Source organism: Chiloscyllium plagiosum, unplaced genomic scaffold, assembly GCF_037043375.1.
Source record: "Chiloscyllium plagiosum isolate Xiang-an unplaced genomic scaffold, Cpla_swu_hap1 HiC_scaffold_35, whole genome shotgun sequence".
NCBI classification, from domain to species: Eukaryota; Metazoa; Chordata; class Chondrichthyes; order Orectolobiformes; family Hemiscylliidae; genus Chiloscyllium; species Chiloscyllium plagiosum.
Window position 1 is genome coordinate 18,982,617 of NW_028270173.1, and position 19,920 is coordinate 19,002,536.

Genomic DNA, 19,920 nt, shown 5'->3' on the forward strand with positions numbered 1-19,920 from the left:
GGTGATGGATGGGGGTCAGTGACTGTGTGTGAGGGGGACGTTGGATTGGGGACAGTGTCTGTGTGTGAGCGGGCGTTGGATGGGGGAACAGTGTCTGTGTGTGAGGGGTGCGTTGGAAGGGGGACAGTCTCTGTGTGTGAAAGGCGAGTTGGATGGGTGTCAGTGTCTGTGTGTGAGGGGCAGGTGACTGGGGGTCAGTGTCTGTGGGTGAGGGGGGAGTTGAATGGGGGTCAGTTTCTGTGGGTGAGGGGGGAGTTGGATGGGGGTCAGTGTCTGTGTGTGAGGGGGGAGTTTAATGGAGGTCAGTGTCTGTGTGTGAGGGGGAGTTGAATGGGGGTCAGTGTCTGTGGGTGAGGGGGGAGTTGGATGGGGGTCAGTGACTGTGTGTGTGAGGGGGAGTTGGATGGGGGTCAGTGTCTGTGTGTGAGGAGGGAGTTGGATGGGGGTCAGTGTCTGTGTGTGAGGGGGGAGTTGGATGGGGGTCAGTCTCTGTGTGTGAGGGGGAGTTGGATGGGGGTCAGTGTCTGTGTGTGAGGGGGGAGTTGGATGGGAGTCAGTGTCTGTGTGTGAGGGGGAGTTGAATGGGGGTCAGTGTCTGTGGGTGAGGGGGGAGTTGGATGGGGGTCAGTGACTGTGTGTGTGGGGGAGTTGGATGGGGGACAGTGTCTGTGTGTAAGGCGGAGTTGGATGGGGGTCAGTGTCTGTGTGTGAGGGGGGAGTTGGATGGGGGTCAGTGTCTGTGTGTGAGGGGGGAGTTGGATGGGGGTCAGTGTCTGTGTGTGAGGAGGTAGTTGGATGGGGGTCAGTGTCTGTGTGTGAGGGGGGAGTTGGATGGGGGTCAGTGTCTGTGTGTGTGGGGGGCTGGATGGGGGTCAGTGTCGATGCGTGAAAGAGGAGTTGGATAGGGGTCAGTGTCCTTGTGTGATGGGGGTGTTGGATGAGGGTCGATGCCTGTTTGTGAGGGGGGTGTTGGATGGGTGTCAGTGTCTGTGCGTGAGGGCGGAGTTGGATGGGGGTCAGTGTAGGTGTGTGAGGGGGAGTTGGATGGGGGTCAGTGTCTGTGTGTGAGGGGGGAATTGGATGGGGGTCAGTGTCTGTGTGTGAGGTGGGCGTTGGATGGGGGTCAGTGTCTGTGTGTGAGGGGGGAGTTGGATGGAAGTCAGGGTCGGTGTGTGAGGGGGGAGTTGGATGGGGATCAGTGTTTTTGTGTGAGGGGGGAGTTGGATAGGGGTCAGTGTCTGTGTGTGACGGGGGTTTTCAATGTCGGTCAGTGTCTGTGTGTGAGGGGGAGTTGGATGGGGGTCAGTGTCTATGTGTGAAAGGGACGTTGGATGTGGGTCATTGTCTGTGTGTGAGGGTGGTGTTGGATGGGGGTCAGTGTCTGTGTGTGAGGGGGTGATGGATGTAAGGCAGTGACTGTGTGTGAGGGGGTGTTGGATGGGGGTCAGTGTCTGTGTGTAAGGGAGGAGCTGGGTGTGGGTCAGTGTCTGTGTGTGAGGGGGGAGTTGGATGGGGGTCAGTGTCTGTGTGTGAGGGTGGTATTGGATGGGGGTCAGTGTCTGTGTTTGAGGGCGGAGTTGGATGGGTTCAGTGTCTGTGTGTGAGGGGGGAATTGGATGGGGGTCAGTGTCTGCGTGTGAGGGGGGTGTTAGATGGGGGTCTGTGTTTGCGTGTGAGGGGGGAGTTGGATGGGATCAGTGTCTGTGAGGGGGAGTTGGATGGGTTTAGTGTCTGTGTGCGAGGGGGAGAGTTAGATGGGGGTCAGTGTCTGTGTGTGAGGGGGGTGTTAGATGGGGGTCAGTGTCTGTGTGTGAGGGGGGTGTTAGATGGGGAACAGTGTCTGTGTGTGAGGGGGGTGGATTGGATGGGGAACAGTGTCTGTGTGTGAGTGGGGTGTTGGATAGGGGTCAGTGCCTGTGTGTGAGGTGGAAGTTGGATGGTGAACAGTGTCTGTGTGTGTGTGGGGTGTTGGATGGGGATCAGTGTCTGTGTGTCGGGGGAGTTGGATGGGGGACAGTGTCTGTGTGTGAGGGGGGAGTTGGATGGGGAACAGTGTCTGTGTGTGAGGGGGGTGTTGGATGGGGATCAGTGCCTGTGTGTCGGGGGAGTTGGATGGGGGACAGTGTCTGTGTGAGAGGGGGGAGTTGGATGGGGAACAGTGTCTGTGTGTGAGGGGGGTGTTGGATGGGGGTCAGTGTCTGTGTGTGAGGGGGGAGTTGGATGGGGGTCAGTGTCTGTGTGTGAAGGGGTGTGTTAGATGGTGTCAGGGTCTGTGTGTGAGGAGGGAGTTGGATGGGGGTCAGTGTCAGTTTGTGAGGGGGGAGTTGGATGGGGGTCAGTGTCAGTGTGTGAGGGGGGAGTTGGATGGGGGTCAGTGTCTGTGTGTGAGGGGGGTGTTGGATGGTGTCAGGGTCTGTGTGTGAGGAGGGAGTTGGATGGGGGTCAGTGTCAGTTTGTGAGGGGGGAGTTGGATGGGGGTCAGTGTCAGTGTGTGAGGGGGGAGTTGGATGGGGGTCAGTGTCTGTGTGTGAGGGGGGTGTTGGATGGTGTCAGGGTCTGTGTGTGAGGGGGGTGTTGGATGGGGGTCATTGTCTGTGTGTGAGGGGAGTGTTAGATGGTGTCAGGGTCTGTGTGTGAGGGGGGAGTTGGATGGGGGTCAGTGTCTGTGTGTGAGGGGGGAGTTGGATGGGGGTCAGTGTCTGTGTGTGAGGGGGGTGTTGGATGGTGTCAGGGTCTATGTGTGAGGGGAGTGTTAGATGGGGTCAGGGTCTGTGTGTGAGGGGGGAGTTGGATGGGGGACAGTGTCGGTGTGAGGGGGAGTTGGATGGGGGTCAGTGTCTGTGTGTGAGGGGGGAGTTGGATGGGGGTCAGTGTCTGTGTGTGAGGGTGGGTTGGATGGGGGTCAGTGTCAGTGTGTGAGGGGGGAGTTGGATGGGGCTCAGTGTCCATGTGTGAGGGGAGTGTTAGATGGGGTCAGGGTCTGTGTGTGAGGGGGGTGTTGGATGGTGGTTAGGGTCTGTGTGTGAGCGGGGAGCTGGATGGGGGTCAGTGTCTGTGTGTGAGGGGGGTGTTAGATGGTGTCAGGGTCTGTGTGTGAGGGGGTGTTGGATGGTGGTTAGGGTCTGTGTGTGAGCGGGGAGCTGGATGGGGGTCAGTGTCTGTGTGTGAGGGGGGTGTTAGATGGTGTCAGGGTCTGTGTGTGAGGGTAGAGTTGGATGTGGGTCAGGGTCTGTGTGTGAGGAGGGTGTTGGATGGTGGTCAGTGTCTGTGTGGGAAGTTATGGAGTGAGATGTGAAAGTATGACTGAGGTTCTTTGGGGAATTTGATTAGTTGCTGAGACAAATGTAATTTTGATCTTCCCATGTTCAAAAATGTTCAATGCGATATTTGGCAATTATAAAATGGATCGGACAACGTTTGCCTTTGTTTTAGCTGAACTGCCTACCCTTATGATCATTGTGGGCAGCACGGTGGCACAGCAGTTAGCACTGCTGCCTCACAGAGCCAGAGACCTGGGTTCAATTCCCGCCTCAGGCGACTGTCTGGGTGGAGTTTGCACGTTCTCCCCCGTGTGTGCGTGGGTTTCCTCCGGGGGCTCCGGTTTCCTCCCACAGTCCAAAGATGTGCAGGTCAGGTGAATTGGCCATGCTAAATTGCCTGTAGTGTTCGGTAAGGGGTAAATGTAGGGGTATGGGTGGGTTGCGCTTCAGCGGGGCGGTGTGGACTTGTTGGGCTGCAGGGCCTGTTTCCACACTGTAATGTAATCTAATCTAATTTGTTTACCCCAGACAAGGAAGTGTTTAATTTCTTCTGTGTCAGGAAGTAATGCTGTGACACACAGTTTCGAAAATAGATTGACATTGTATATGTTGACATTGAGGAAAAGTTGTTGTGGTCCTCGTGGTCATAAATGCAGAAGGGACTGTCAAAGGAACATTCGCAGGTCTCTGCAGTGCCTCTTGTTGCTGGTTAAGGCAGTGTGTGTTAAAGCTGCAGTCAAGTGGGCTGGTGGTGTCCTGGGTGTTGAAGCTGCACCCATCCAGGGAAGTGGGAAGTCCAATCCTGCAATCTGTTTAAGGAGAATAAACTCAGCACTATTTTTCACTATCCCATCTACCTGCGACTCCACTTTCAAGGAGCTATGAACCTGCACCCAAGGTCTCTTTGTTCAGCAACACTCCCTAGGACCTTACCATTAAGTGGATAAGTCCTGCTAAGATTTGCTTTCCCAAAATGCAGCACCTCGCATTTATCTGAATTAACCTCCATCTGCCACTTCTCAGCCCGTTGGCACATCTGGTCCAGATCCTGTTGTAATCTGAGGTAACCCTCTTCGCTGTCCACTACACCTCCGATTTTGGTGTCATCTGCAAAAATTCTAACTATACCTCCTATGTTCACATCCAAATCATTTATATAAATAACAAAAAGCAGTGGACCCAGCACCGATCCTTCTGGCACTCCACTGGTCACAGGCCTCCAGTCTGAAAAACAACCCTCCACCACCACCCTCTGTCTTCTACCTTTGAGCCACTTCTGTATCCAAATGGCTAGTTCCCCCTGTATTCCATGAGATCTAACCTTGCTAATCAGTCTCCCATGGGGAACCTTGTCGAATGCCTTACTGAAGTCCATATAGATCAACATCTACTGCTCTGCCCTCATCAATCCTCTTTGTAACTTCTTCAAAAATTGCAATCAAGTTTGTGAAACATGATTTCCCTCGCACAAAGCACTGTTGACTATTGCTAATCAGTCCTTGGCTTTCCAAGTATATGTACATCCTGTCTCTCAGGATTCCCTCCAACAACTTGCCCACCACTGACATCAGGGTCTATAGTTCCCTGGTTTGTCCTTACCATCTTTCTTAAACAGTGGTACCACATTTGCCAACCTTCAGTCTTCTGGCACCTCACCTGTGACTATCGATGATACAAATATCTCAGCAAGAGGCCCAGCAATCACTTCTCTAGAACTCTGTGGGAAGCTAGGGTACACCTGATCAGGTTTTGGGGATTTATCCAATTTTATGCTTTTCAAGACAGCCAGCACTTCCTCCTCTGTAATATGGACATTTTTCAAGATGTCACCATGTATTTCCCTACATTCTATATCTTGTATGTCCTTCTCCACAGTAAACACTGATGCAAAATACTCGTTTAGTATCTCCCCCATCTCCTGCAGCTCCACACAAAGGCCACCTTGCTGATCTTTGAGGAGCCCTATTTTTGCCATCATTACTCTTTTGTCCTTAATGTATTTATAAAATCCTTCAGATCCTCCTTAACTCTATTTGCCAAAGCTATCTCATGTCCCCTTTTTGCCCTCCTGATTTCCCTCTTAAGTATACTCCTACTGCCTTTATACTCTTCTAAGGATTCACTCGATCTCTCCTGTCTATACTTGTCATATGCTTCCTTCTTTTTCTTAACCAAAACCTCAATTTCTTTCAGTCATCCAGCATTCCCTATGCCTACCAGCCTTTCCTTTCACCCTGACAGGAATATCCTGTCTCTGGACTCTCGTTATCTCGTTTCTGAAGGCTTCCCATTTTCCAGCCGTCCCCTTACCCGCGAACATCTGCCCCCCAGTCAGCTTTTGAAAGCTCTTTGTGTTCAAATCCCACTTTCTGTCCAGCAAGAGACTGTGGATTTCTTTGGGAGTCCTTTTTAAGAAAGATCACTGCCTCCTTCCCAGAATTTAATTTTGCGGATGGCATTTTCTGGGATAAAGTGATTGGAGCTGGGTGCTGATTGGATACTGGAGACCCCTGTTCTCCCTCCTCTCTCCCCCCCACACCCCGCCCCTCCCAGATCCTGTCTCCCATTCCCAGCCTAGCTACAAAGACACACCTTGTGCCTCCTTCCTGCACACACAAACACACTCTCTCTCAGTCTGCTTCTTGTGTATTTTTACCCCTTTGCCTCCAGAACAACCACCTTGCACTACAAAATTTATCCATCTCCCGAACTTCAAATAACCTTGAGTCACATTGCTGTGAGTAGAAGAGGTTTTATTTGAAAAAATCAACAAAAGAAAGTTCAAGAGGGGACAGAGAGAGAGAGAGAAAGACAGACTGACAGATCCCCTCCCAGATAGTCAGAGAATTGAATTGAAATGGCCAATGTGCGTCCTATTAATGCGACGACACATTTGATCACCCTGGCCTGTATACACCTCACATTACTCTGAACAACTGTTTGGGGTGGGGAGGGAGTTTCACTTTTAAGGTTTTAATTTCCTCCTTGGGGAGTCTTGTCTGTCAGACACTCACTGGAGACTGATGTGTTTGCGTCAAATCCCACGGCCCTGGTTACTTGAACCCCGGGCTTCAAACCCGTTTTAAAAATGACAGGGCCGCAATCCCACAGCAGCCTGTTAAGCTGAGAACCGTAAAACCCAGGGACCCCAGAGGAGATTAAACCGCGGGTAAATAAACACGCAAGTCACGTGTCCCCTCTGGCCTCACAGCGCCAGAGACCCGGGTTCAATTCCCGACTCAGGCGACTGACTGTGTGGAGTTTGCATGTTCTCCCCGTGTCTGCGTGGGTTTCCTCCGGGTGCTCCGGTTTCCTCCCACAATCCAAAAATGTGCGGGTCAGGTGAATTGGCCATGCTAAATTGCCCGTAGTGTTAGGTTAAAGGGGTAAATGTAGGGGTATGGGTGGGTTGCGCTTCGGCGGGTCGGTGTGGACTTGTTGGGCCGAAGGGCCTGTTTCCACACTGTAAGTAATCTAAAAAAAAATCTAAAAAAAAAAATCTCTTGTTCAAAGGTCTCCTGATCCTAAAGGTTTTCTCTTTGAATCTTCAAGTAGCCAGCAAGAAGTGTGGGCTCTGCAAGCTCATATTTCTGTCTGTCTGGAATAGGTTAGAGATTCAACTTTCACTATATTTCGCCTCAGGAATAAGCCTCAGGGCTCCTTGTGACATGGGAGGTTGATTAGAAAAGCTCTGGAATAGCTGAGTCAAAAGGTGACGTCGGTATGAATTGAGAACAAAAAGGTGAAGCTTGTTGTTATACAAAAAAACTGTTGGTTTTCAAACTTTGTCAATATCTTGGAAAACTGCAGAATGATTCTGTGTTTCAGTTCAACGTCTTTTTGAACACTTTCTTGGTGCTGGAATGTGGTCTATTTTCCTGAAATATATAAATAAAGACATTAACATAAAGATTAATAGCTCCAGGATAAAATACACAGTGAGCAGTTAATAAGTAACTGCAATTTGATATCAGTCAATGTTTATACAATGTCTTATTTGCTGTTGACACAGTTCAGAATAGGTTTTCTCCATTATATTTTTCGAAGTCCACAACTATAACAAAATCTTTCTGTGACCATGTCACACTGTAATTTCACCCTCCGACCAATGGTGGTGCTCTTTAACTTTATAGAATCTCTACAATGTGGAAACAGGACCTTCAGCCCAACAAGTCCATACTGACCCTCCGGAGTGTAACTCACCCAGACCCATTCCCTTACTCTATTACTCTACATTTACCCCTGACTAATGCACCTAACCTACACATCCTTGAACACTACGGGCAACTTAGCATGGTCAATTCATCTTTGGATATTGGGAGGAAACCCACGCAGACACGGGGAGAATGTGCAAACACCACCCAGACAGTCACCTGAGGCTGGAATTGAACCCGGGTCCCTGGCGCTGTGAGGCAGCAATGCTAACCACTGAGCCACCGTGCCATCTCACGCTTCCCATATGTTCAGATCAGTTTGCAGTGAAATACTTTTGCTTCAAGTTCACCGCTACACTTCCAAAATGTTGTTTGTGCAGCTATTTTAAGGTAGGGTTATGAAAATGAGATCTAAAGATTAATTTAGAATAAATTTAGAATGTTGACTGATATCTACATATCTTGAATTTTTGGAAAGGACAATTGGCAAAGTACATGTCACTGGCTGCAGATAAAGATGTGTCTTCAAACACACGGGGTTTAGACAGAGACATCCAGTTGACAAGATTTTCAGAGAGAGAGAGAGAGAGATCGCATGAATAATAGAATTATTGACTTCTGAACTCATGGGGTGAAAGGACATTGAAGGTATCTACTCAGAGGAGGAACAGCCCTTTCGTTCTCTGAACCCTCTCTTAGCAAGTGTGTTAGTTGAAAGCCAAGCACAATTCACCTCCATCAGTCACGCAGCATACCCTTAGAGGATATAGAAAGCAAACTGGAAAATGTTGTCTCTGCAAATAGAGTGCTCATAATGGAGAAGTGTGCACCAAAACGATTGTCCCCAGAAGAGAGACTTCAACCAGCCATAACTGATCTCAAAAGAAATCCCAGTGCTTATGTCGGAACTGATTTTTGACCACAGACAAGCGATTGGGACAATCCGTAAACAATTATATTGTTATGATTTTAAATGTTACTTCTCCAAAATATTTTTAAAATAACATTCTGCACAGAATTTTATATCTTTCCCAGGTTTTGAGGAGGGGGGGGGTTTTGCTTGCACATAAATGTTATTTTTCGAGAAGGGTAGTTGAATAAATTTGCAAATTTTAAAACCTTTTATTAATGGGCTTTCCATTTTTCCAAGTCTAATTCTAGAGCGAATTATACAATGAACGGAACAGCCTTGGGAAAAGTTGATGAGCAGAGAGATCTGGGAGTGCAGGTCCATTGTACCCTGAAGGTTGCTGCACAGGTGGATAGAGTGGTCAAGAAGGCATATAATATGCTTGCTTTCATCAGACGGGGTATTGAGTATAAGAGCTGGCAAGTCATGTTAACGTTGTACATGACGTTGCTTTGGCCGCATTTAGAATACTGTGTACAGTTCTGGGCGCCACATTACCAAAAGGATGTGGACGCTTTGGAGAGGGTGCAGAGAAGGTTTACGAGGATGTTGCCTGGTGTGGAAGGTGCTAGTTATGAAGAGAGGTTGAGTAGGTTAGGATTGTTTTCATTCGAAAAAAGGAGATTGAGGGGGGACCTGATTGAGGTTTACAAAATCATGAAGGGTATAGACAGGGTGGATAGAGACAAGCTTTTTCCCCAGGGTGAGGGATTCAATAACGAGAGGTCACGCTTTCAAGGTGAGAGGTGGAATGGGGAATACACGCGGCAAGTACTTCACCATGTGTGGTACTGGTGGTGGGGGTCTGGAACGTGTTGCCAACAGAGGTGGTAGAGGCAGGCTCGGTAGATTCATTTAAGATGCGTCTGGACAGAGGCATGAGTCGGTGGGGAGCAGAGGGTTACAGATGCTTAGGAATTGGGCGACAGGTTTAGACAGTACATTTGGGTCGGCACAGGCTTGGAGGGCCGAAGGGCCTGTTCCTGGGCTGTAAACTTTCTTTTTTCTTTGTTCCTTAAGGCTCTTTTCTGCAATTAATGAGCTCTTTACTGAATGCTTTAAGAAACTGTGCTGACTTGTTTCTGACACTGAGCTATATACAGTTACATATTTGATGGTAATTTGCCACTGTCTTCCTTATTTTAAATTCACATTTTGTTGTGGACAATAGAGGAATGGTAGAAGAGAAGGAAGTCACCACTCCTCCTAACCGAATCATGACATTGCACAGAGTTACAGTAAATCCCTCATCATCAGGAAGTGCCGGCTTGTTCACAGCAAAGTATTTCTGGTACTTAATGCTGAAAGCTATTGGACTCCTGTTGTGATATTCCTCATGTCAGTATGAAGGGGGACATGACGGCGATGTATCAGATTATGGGGTGCAGAGGCAGTAACAGACTTGTCCCCTTGGCGGAGGGGCATCGATGGGAGCTCAGGCACAGGGGGTTTGAAGGGGATGCCAGGAAACAAACGTGTTCCCTCAGAAGCTGGTGGTGGGAATCGGAGCTCACTGCCTGGGAGGGTGGTAGAGACATGAGGTGGCCCAAAAACATTGAAGGAACATTTATTTGAGCCCTTGTAATGCCAAGACTAAGGGCCAAGTGCTGGGAAAAGGGATTAGAATAGTCATGCGCTTGATTTTGATGGGCTGAGGGGTCTTTTTCTCCCGCTGTACACCTCGAAGACGCTATGACCTTTAAGGGACATGCTCATGACCTTAATACTGCAACGCAGCATATGATCTGAGGACGGAAAGATCTCGAACTCCACCTTACCTCAGATAACTTGTAGCATGACACTCTTCCAGAAGAATGCTCCTTTGTTGTAATCTAATAGCTTAATATTAGCCCAGACACATACGTGCCTGAGGAATGCAATATCTTTACATAATAGTTAGTTGCAATAGACATCCGTTGGATCCTTCAATACCACAATATCTGCTCCTGAGTTTATTATGCTACAGGGGATAACGTAAACACTGAGGCATCAGGTAAAATACACTCATGTACTACAGTTAGTTGAACAGTCTATGCAGGAATAAAACAGTCCTACGAATTGAAATGAATTTATTGCCGCATGTACTCAATGAGTATAGCGAAAAGTTTATTCTTTTCTTACAATGCCGTCTGAGGTACAAAGGTACCCAGGTACAATCCTTGCTTTCAGGCTGGCCAGTTACACCTGCACAGAACTATTCAGCGCCAAATTTAGCCTGCTTTACAATTTCTGTACAGATTGGTGTTGCACAAAGTGGGGAGACTGTGCTGAGATCGTCTCTAGGTAAAGTCGATTTGAAACGTAGGAAGATGGGTACAGGAGTGGTCCAGCTATAGACACAGACAAGATGAGAGTGGTGCTGGAGAAGCACAGCAGGTCAGGCAGCATCCGGGGAGCAGGAAAATCAACATTCCGGGCAGGTTCCTGATGAAGGGCTCATGCCCGGAATGTCGATTTTCCTGCTCCTCGGATGCTGCCAGACCTGCTGGGCTTTTCCAGCACCACACTCTCATCATGTCTCTGATCTCCAGCATCTGCAGTCCTCACTTTCGCCCAGCTATCGTCACAGCTCGGTTCAGTGGGTAATGAGCTGGTCTCTGAGTCAGACAATTGTAGGTTCAGATCCCACTCCAGATGTTAAGCACAAAAGTCTTAAAAAAACCACACTCGGGTGCAGTCCTGAGGAGACGTCGCAGTGTTCAGGAGGTGCTCGTCATCTCAGGTGAGATGTTCAACTCGTGCCCAGGGTGCCCTCCCAGGTGAATCTGAAAACCTCCATGCCACTCCACATGTGAAGAGGAAACAGGAGCTCTCCCTCATATTCTGACCAATATTAACCCATCGATCAACATCTTTAAAACACACATTTGGTCAGATTTGCGAGAGAGCCAAATCAATTCAAGTTCTGAGCGGTGAAACACCACATAACCTCCTTTGTCCCTTAATATCTATCACAGCATTTTGTTCATCAGTCTCAGATTTTAAATCCACAGTTCATTTCATCTGACTTATCATTTGCAGCAGAAATGTTCCGAAACCTCTAGTACCCAATGTGTGTGAAATTGTTTCCACATTTCAGTACAGGGCGAGACAAGGTCATGTCCCCTCATCCTGTGTGGAAACAGTAGCTTCCCTCTCTCTCTCTCTCTCTCTCTCTCTATATATATAGATATGTTCCCCTCAAAACTAACCCAAGTGCTGCGAATGGACAGAATGGGTAAATGGACGAGCTAAGCTGTAAATAAAAACCATAAAACCATAGCAACAGTGGTTGGCTATTTGGCCCATCGTGAATGCTCCACCACTCAATAAGACCAAGGCTGCTCTGATAATCCTCACCTCCACTTTCCTGCCTTTCCCCCATCACCTTTTAGTCCCTCACTAACTAAACATCTGTCCACCTCAGCCTTGAATACACTTAGAAGACCCAGTCGCCACAGACTCACTCCCCTGTGAGAGAGTAACCTCCCCCTCATCTCTGTCTTCAATATGTGACTCCCTTCCCCTGAGATGCTGTCCTCTGCTCCTGGACTCTCCCACAAGGGCAAACAACCTCTCCCCCCTCTGTCTCGTCAAGACTCCTCAGAACCATATAAGTTTCAACGAGGTCACCTCTCAACCTTCTAAACCCCACTGACTACAGGCCCAACTTCTGCCCATAAGATACTTCTCTGGATGTCCCCCCCCTCCCCTATACACACACAAACATCAACTGCGCCTGGAGGACCACCAACTCAGTGAGAGACGCTCTCTGGTCTGCCCAGAGCAAGGAGTTCACCCCCGACTGAGTGTTCCAGACTGGGACATCCCAAAGTCCAGGACTCGCGCTGAGGGGCGCACTAAAGACTGGGGCAGCTGCTGCCAAGGGGCAGTGGGGAAAGACCACCCTCTGAGGGTTTCCTGGTGAAGGTCCAGCTCTCAGGCCCTAAATAAAGTTTCCTGATTTGGAGATACTGATGTCGGACTGGGTTGTGTGGATTTTTTTTTTGAACTTAATAGAAGTTTCCTGCGTAAGTATGGAGTGCTTTTGTTGTTTTGCAGCTTGGGGTAATGCCAAAATGTTTCCTTTTTAAAAAAAAAATCCTCTCTGCAAAGTCTGTAAGATCTGACTTCGAGCCTTTTCCAGCTGGTTCTTGTGAGATAAAGCACAGTTTTGAAACAGAAATAATTTTCCTTGCACAGGAGGCCGGACACAGTAACTAACATTCCAACTGACTCAGCTCCCAGCTTTGGTAAAAGCTTCCCCCTTTTTGTTGGATCCTTTTGAGATAAAGACCGACAACTGATTAACTCGGGGGACGGGCTGGCGAGTTTGCACATTAAGATGACCGTGGGTGGGTGGGTGGGTGGGGGAGAGACTGTGCAAGGACCATGTTTACCGGTACAGGCTCAAACACGGTTTGGGACAAACAAAACCGAGCAGAAATCCCGGTGCCCGGGAGTACAATACCTGGGTCTCAGTGCTCCCTCGGGATTTAACGCCAAACCCAGCTGCTCTTTTACTTTCCAACTCGTCCAGATACCGGTCCCGGTAAGTTGACACACTCACAATCGCCACTTTGTCCATAAACCTGCAGGAAAAAAAAAAGCAGGGGCTGGGAAATCGGTGTATGAACCCAACCCAGGATCTGGGAATACAACCAGCCAGCCCACCCTGGAATATTACAGCTCACCTTTCCATGGGATGCTGAAACCATTTCACCATGGTCGTTGCCATTTTTATAATTGTTTTTTGGCCACTCAACCTATTTTCAGGCGACCCCTTCAATCTCCCTGGGACAAAGTGGCGGCTGGGAAGCTGGTAAACAAAGTGGAAAGTACTGTACTCTCTGTGTGGATGGGCGGTGACAGTTTCCCTTCAGTGTAATAGGCTGCTCTGTGCTCACAATCCTTCCCTCCTCCCCACTTTGGCCCTAGATCAGTTGACTCAGGGCTGCTTGGGGAACACAGAGTAGGCAGGCAGGCGGTATGGAAGAACACAGCAAGTCAGACACACATCATGAGGTGGAGAAGTCAATGTTTCAGGTGTAACCCTCCTTCAGGGTTCAAGCAAGGCTTGGGAGCTCACAGCAAAGCGCGGCAGGAGAGAGGGGGGGGGGGGGGGGGGCAAGTTTCCAACAGCTAAAAAAATCCAGGGTCTTTCTGGATTCCCTGTGGGGGGAATTGTTTCACTGGGAGAAAGTGAGGACTGCAGATGCGCGTCTGTCTGAGTTTCAGTTACAATTTACTCGTTATTCTTTGTTGACCAGGTTAAATAAAAAAAAATCACACAACACCGGGTTATAGTCCAACAGGTTTATCTGGAAAGAGAAACTTTCAGAGCCTTGCTCCTTTGTTAGGGAGCTGGTGGGGCAGGATACACAGGACACAGAATTTATAGCACAACGTCACAGTGTCGTGCAACTGACACAATATACTGAACAAGTCTACAGTCTACTAAAAAATACATTCCTTTAGAATGGGTTGCATGTTTCGATTCATTAATATGTAAATCCCAGAACTTGTTTCAAGTCACAACCCCGAGATAACTTAAGATTTATAAGAAAAGAACATAGAACATTACAGCGCAGTACAGGCCCTTCGGCCCTCGATGTTGTGCTGACCTGTCATACCAATCTGAAGCCCGTCTAACCTACACTATTCCATGTACGTCCATATGCCTGTCCAATGACGACTTAAATGCACTTAAAGTTGGCGAATCTACTACCGTTGCAGGCAAAGCATTCCATACCCTTACTACTCTCTGAGTAAAGAAACTACCTCTGACATCTGTCCTATATCTATCACCCCTCAATTTAAAGCTATGCTCCCTCATGCTCGCTGTCCCCATACTTGGAAAAAGGCTCTCCCTGTCCACACTATCTAACCCTCTGATTATCTTATATGTATCTATTAAGTCACCTCTCAACCTTCTTCTCTCTAATGAAAACAGCCTCAAGTCCCTCAGCCTTTCCTCATAAGACCTTCCCTCCATACCAGGCAACATCCTAGTAAATCTCCTCTGCACCCTTTCCAAAGCTTCCACATCCTTCTTATAATGCAGTGACCAGAACTGTACACAATACTCCAAGTCCGGCTGCATCAGAGTTTTTTACAACTGTAGCATAACCTCCTGGTTCCGGAACTCGATCCCTCTATTAATAAAAGCCAAAACACTGTATGCCTTCTTAACAACCCTGTCAACCTGGATACCTGGACACCGAGATCTCTCTGCTCATCTCCACTACCAAGAATCTTACCATTAGCCCAGTACTTTGCATTCCGGTTACTCCGACCAAAGTGAATTACCTCACACTTGTCAGCATTAAACTCCATCTGCCACCTCTCAACCCAGCTCTGCAGCTTATCTATGAATTTCTGTAACCTACAACATCCTTCATCACTATCCACAACTCACCGACCTTAGTGTCATCTGCAAATTTACTAACCCACCCTTCTACGCACTCATCCAGGTAGTTTATAAAAATGACGAACAGCAGTGGACCCAACACCGACCCTTGCGGTACACCACTGGTAACTGGACTCCAGGATGAACATTTCCCATCAACCACCACCCTCAGTCTTCTTTCAGCAAGCCAATTACTGATCCAAACTGCTGTATCTCCCACAATCTCATTCCTTCGCATTTTGTACAATAGCCGACTGTGGGGAACCTTATCGAACGCCTTGCTGAAATATTGACATCTCAGCTCAGACAAGGCATTAAAGGTGTGAGGTTAGAGTCTGTAGCCCAATCTTGAGTCAGACTGGTTTGATTTCCAAAGTAGGAATTTATAAAATATTACACGGATGGACTACCTGCCGATTATGTGCTTTTTGAGCAAAGTAGAAAGTATCTGCAAATACAATTCGACAAATGCAAATTCACTCCTGAGACGTGTGTGTGTGTGTGCTTAGTAGAGTGTGTGTGTGAGTGTGACACAGTAAAGCCTGTGGGAGGGTATGTGCGTGGGTGTGAGTGTGACAGAGTAAAGCCTGTGAGAGGGTATGTGTGTGGGTGTGAGTGTGACGCAGTAAAGCCTGTGAGAGGGTATGTGTGTGGGTGTGAGTGTGACGCAGTAAAGCCTGTGAGAGGGTATGTGCGTGGGTGTGAGTGTGACGCAGTAAAGCCTGTGAGAGGGTATGTGTGTGGGTGTGAGTGTGACGCAGTAAAGCCTGTGAGAGGGTATCTGTGTGGGTGTGAGTAAGACGCAGTCAAGCCTGTGAGAGGGTATGTGCGTGGGTGTGAGTGTGACAGAGTAGAGCCTGTGAGAGGGCATGTACGTTGGTGTGAGTGTGACAGAATAAAGCCTGTGAGAGGGTATGTGTGTGGGTGTGAGTGTGACAGAGTAAAGCCTGTGAGAGGGTATGTGTGTGGGTGTGAGTGTGACAGAGTAAAGCCTGTGAGAGGGTATGTGTGTGGGTGTGAGTGTGACAGAGTAAAGCCTGTGAGAGGGTATGTGTGTGGGTGTGAGTGTGACAGAGTAAAGCCTGTGAGAGGGTATGTGTGTGGGTGTGAGTGTGACGCAGTAAAGCCAGTGAGAGGGTATGTGTGTGGGTGTGAGTGTGACGCAGTAAAGCCTGTGAGAGGGTATGTGTGTGGGTGTGAGTGTGACAGAGTAAAGCCTGTGAGAGAGTATGTGTGTGGGTGTGAGTGTGACGCAGTAAAGCCTGTGAGAGGGTATGTGTGTGGGTGTGGGTGTGACAGAATAAAGCCTGTGAGAGGGTATGTGTGTGGGTGTGAGTGTGACAGAGTAAAGCCTGTGAGAGGGTATGTGTGTGGGTGTGAGTGTGACAGAATAAAGCCTGTGAGAGGGTATGTGTGTGGGTGTGAGTGTGACGCAGTAAAGCCTGTGAGAGGGTATGTGTGTGGGTGTGAGTGTGACGCAGTCAAGCCTGTGAGAGGGTATGTGTGTGGGTGTGAGTGTGACAGAGTAAAGCCTGTGAGAGGGTATGTGTGTGGGTGTGAGTGTGACGCAGTCAAGCCTGTGAGAGGGTATGTGTGTGGGTGTGAGTGTGACGCAGTCAAGCCTGTGAGAGGGTATGTGTGTGGGTGTGAGTGTGACAGAGTAAAGCCTGTGAGAGGGTATGTGTGTGGGTGTGAGTGTGACAGAGTAAAGCCTGTGAGAGGGTATGTGTGGGGTGTGAGTGTGACGCAGTAAAACCAGTGAGAGGGTATGTGTGTGGGTGTGAGTGTGACGCAGTAAAGCCTGTGAGAGGGTATGTGTGTGGGTGTGAGTGTGACGCAGTAAAGCCTGTGAGAGGGTATGTGTGTGGGTGTGAGTGTGACGGAGTAAAGCCTGTGAGAGGGTATGTGTGTGGGTGTGAGTGTGACAGAGTAAAGGCTGTGAGAGGGTATGTGTGTGGGTGTGAGTGTGACGCAGTAAAGCCTGTGAGAGGGTATGTGTGTGGGTGTGAGTGTGACGCAGTAAAGCCTGTGAGAGGGTATGTGTGTGGGTGTGAGTGTGACAGAGTAAAGCCTGTGAGAGGGTATGTGTGTGGGTGTGAGTGTGACGCAGTCAAGCCTGTGAGAGGGTATGTACGTTGGTGTGAGTGTGACGGAGTAAAGCCTGTGAGAGGGTATGTGTGTGGGTGTGAGTGTGACGCAGTCAAGCCTGTGAGAGGGTATGTGTGTGGGTGTGAGTGTGACAGAGTAAAGCCTGTGAGAGGGTATGTACGTTGGTGTGAGTGTGACGGAGTAAAGCCTGTGAGAGGGTATGTGTGTGGGTGTGAGTGTGACAGTGTAAAGCCTGTGAGAGGGTATGTGTGTGGGTGTGAGTATGACCCAGTAAAGCCTGTGAGAGGGTATGTGTGTGGGTGTGAGTGTAGAGGCTATATGTCTGAGAGAGAGAGCATATGTATGAGACATGGTCTGTGTGAGTGTGTGAATATATAAAGTGGTGTTTGTATGTGTGTGGGTGTAAGTGTGTGAGAGAGTGTATAATGTGCTGGGTTGACCTGCAGTGTGACATTAACCTAAGGTTCCGGTTGAGGCCCTCCCTATGGGTACTGAACTTGGCTATCAGCCTCTGCTCTGTCACTCTGTGTTGTTGCATATCCTGGGATCTGGGGTTCATGTCACACTACAGGTAACCCCACTACACTATACACTCACAGACACACACACACACTCTTACATACTCACACACTCCCACAGACCCTCACTCATATACTCTCTCTCAGACACACACACACATACACCACCACCCATACTCACACCCTCGCACACATCCTCTGACAGGCTTATATTCCATCACACTCACTCTCTCTCTCACACACACACATACACACACTCGCACTCACAGACACACACACTCACATCCACACACACACTTACACAGGCACACAGACATAGACACACACACACTCACACAGCCACACTCATACTAACACACACACTCACACAGATACATACACACGAACACACACACTCACACCCACACACACAGACACACACGCACACACACTCACACGCATACACACTCACACACAGACACACACACTCACACAGACACACACACAGACACACACACACACACACACTCACACAGACACACACACACACTCACACAGACTCACACACACACACTCACACAAACACACACACACACTCTCTACCTGTTCGACAATGACCAAAATTATCCTGAGTGATTTACTGGAAACTTTGCAACAGAGTCAGACGTAACTGACGTTTCAGAATAGTCAAATGTAGGCTTAGAGGTTTCCATTTTCACAAAACAAAAATAGCCTTACAGCTCAAACTGCGGACAACAAAACCAAACAGGAATCACAGATTAAGGGCAGAATCACAGATTAAGTACAGAATCTCAGATTAAGGGCAGAATCACAGATTAAGGGCAGAATCACAGATTAAGTACAGAATCACAGATTAAGGACAGAATCACAGATTAAGTACAGAATCACAGATTAAGGACAGAATCACAGATTAAGTACAGAATCACAGATTAAGGGCAGTTCCTATTGGAACATCCCAGAGGTAATTAAGCAAGAACAGACTCCAACCTTGACCTCCATTAATGTGCTGAGCTGAAAGTCAGTTGGAGATGGGTTGCATGAGGAAAGAAAGAATTTGCACTTCTTTCGACTGGAACAATACATCCATGTGAAACAGAGACATGCACGGGAATTCCTAGAGGCCTGGCATTCAAACCGGAACTCCATCAATAAACCCATCGATCTGGACCCCGTTTACCAACCTCTGAGAAACAGACCTGGGAAAGATATCACCCATCACAACAAACCGAGACATGTGAATAGAAAGTGGGACGTACCACCAGTGCCTCAGGAGAGGCTCACTGATGACATTACCGAGCATAGTGGCGAAACGTCTGAGAACAAACCTTCCCGCTCAACGGGCAAACCTACAACCTGAACCTCAATCTTCTCGAAAATCGCGACTTGCATTATCCCTAGCATGGGGAAGCAGGCCATTCAGCCCATCGGGTCCCCACCGACCTTGTGGAGGGCAGCCTGCCCCAGGCCAAGTCCCCTTACCCCAATAAACCTGCTTTCCCCCAGGGACAGTCCACCTAACCTGCACATCTTCGGGACCGTGGGAGGAAACCCACGCAGAGAATGTGCGAGCAAGCCCCAGGCAGACAGGGGCTGGAGTCGAAGCCGGGTCCCTGGCGCTGTGAGGCTGCAGTGCTAACCCACTGTGTACCCCCCCCACCCCCCACCCCCACTCTCTATGACCTCAAGGCACTCCAAGGTGCAGCTGGTGAAACCCTCTCAAAGTGTGGTCACTGTGGAGGGCACAATTGTAAACATATTCACTAAAGTGAACTCAGTGGCTAAAGAAAGGAAGTATGCCAGAAGTATTTTGGCAGCTATCAGCTTCATGACACAGCTCCTGTGGGGGGAGGGGGGGTGGGTGTGGATTTCGAAAGCAGACGTTGCTGAGAACGGTTCTGGGCTGGTGTTGCGTTGAGATTTCCTGAAGCTACAGTTGACCTTCCTCCTTCAGCCCGCAGCAGATGAGAGTCTAACGGAATGGAGGATGGTAAAGCCAGCAAATGTTACACAGGATTGTGGGCCAAAGTTGAAGCCAGGATTGGGAAGGAGGTTTTCGCATTTGTTGCATTTCGAAGGTGATGATGGCGTCGCTTGAGGGTCTGCATCGAAACGGGAACCGCGGGCAGTAAACATCCACGTCTCCTCATTGAGTCACTCAGAGACTGTGCTCCTTTTAAATATAGACTTTATTTGCAAAATAAATCCTTCTTTCTATACACAGTCACAAACGCATTTCGGTTTCTGTATGGTAGCAAATCCAGGGAGCAAACAAACATTGGGGTTTGACTCTATCCAAACAAACCAAAGGCATCTGTTACTCAAACCTAGGAGGCACTGAGAGGGTCCGATAACTTGACAGACCCCTGCTTACCTTCAGCAGGAAGCCCTCAGATGGTGGTCTTCCCCCACTGCCCCTTGGCAGCAGCTGCCCCAAGCTATAGTCCCTCAGCACCTCGTTCCGGACCTTGGGATGTCCCAGTCTGGAACACTCGGTCGGGGGGGGGTCAGGTCCTTGCTCTGGGAGACCAGCACATTTCGGGCAGACCAGAGAGCGCCTCTCACTGAGTTGCTGGTCCTCCAG

General features: G+C 48.8%; 2 long non-coding RNA genes across 2 annotated transcripts; one reads left to right on the forward strand and one right to left on the reverse strand.

The window, feature by feature from the left end:
* Nucleotides 1-5,996: 5,996 nt before the first annotated feature.
* LOC122541400 (uncharacterized) lies at nucleotides 5,997-13,154 on the reverse strand. The gene is made up of 3 exons (XR_006309592.2): nucleotides 12,998-13,154; nucleotides 12,775-12,895; nucleotides 5,997-7,138 (listed from the first exon to the last, which is right to left on the reverse strand). It is a non-coding gene; the product is annotated as an uncharacterized LOC122541400 (long non-coding RNA).
* On the forward strand, nucleotides 7,676-19,555 carry LOC148140407 (uncharacterized). The gene is made up of 2 exons (XR_015753051.1): nucleotides 7,676-7,804; nucleotides 19,291-19,555. It is a non-coding gene; the product is annotated as an uncharacterized LOC148140407 (long non-coding RNA).
* Nucleotides 19,556-19,920: the final 365 nt, after the last annotated feature.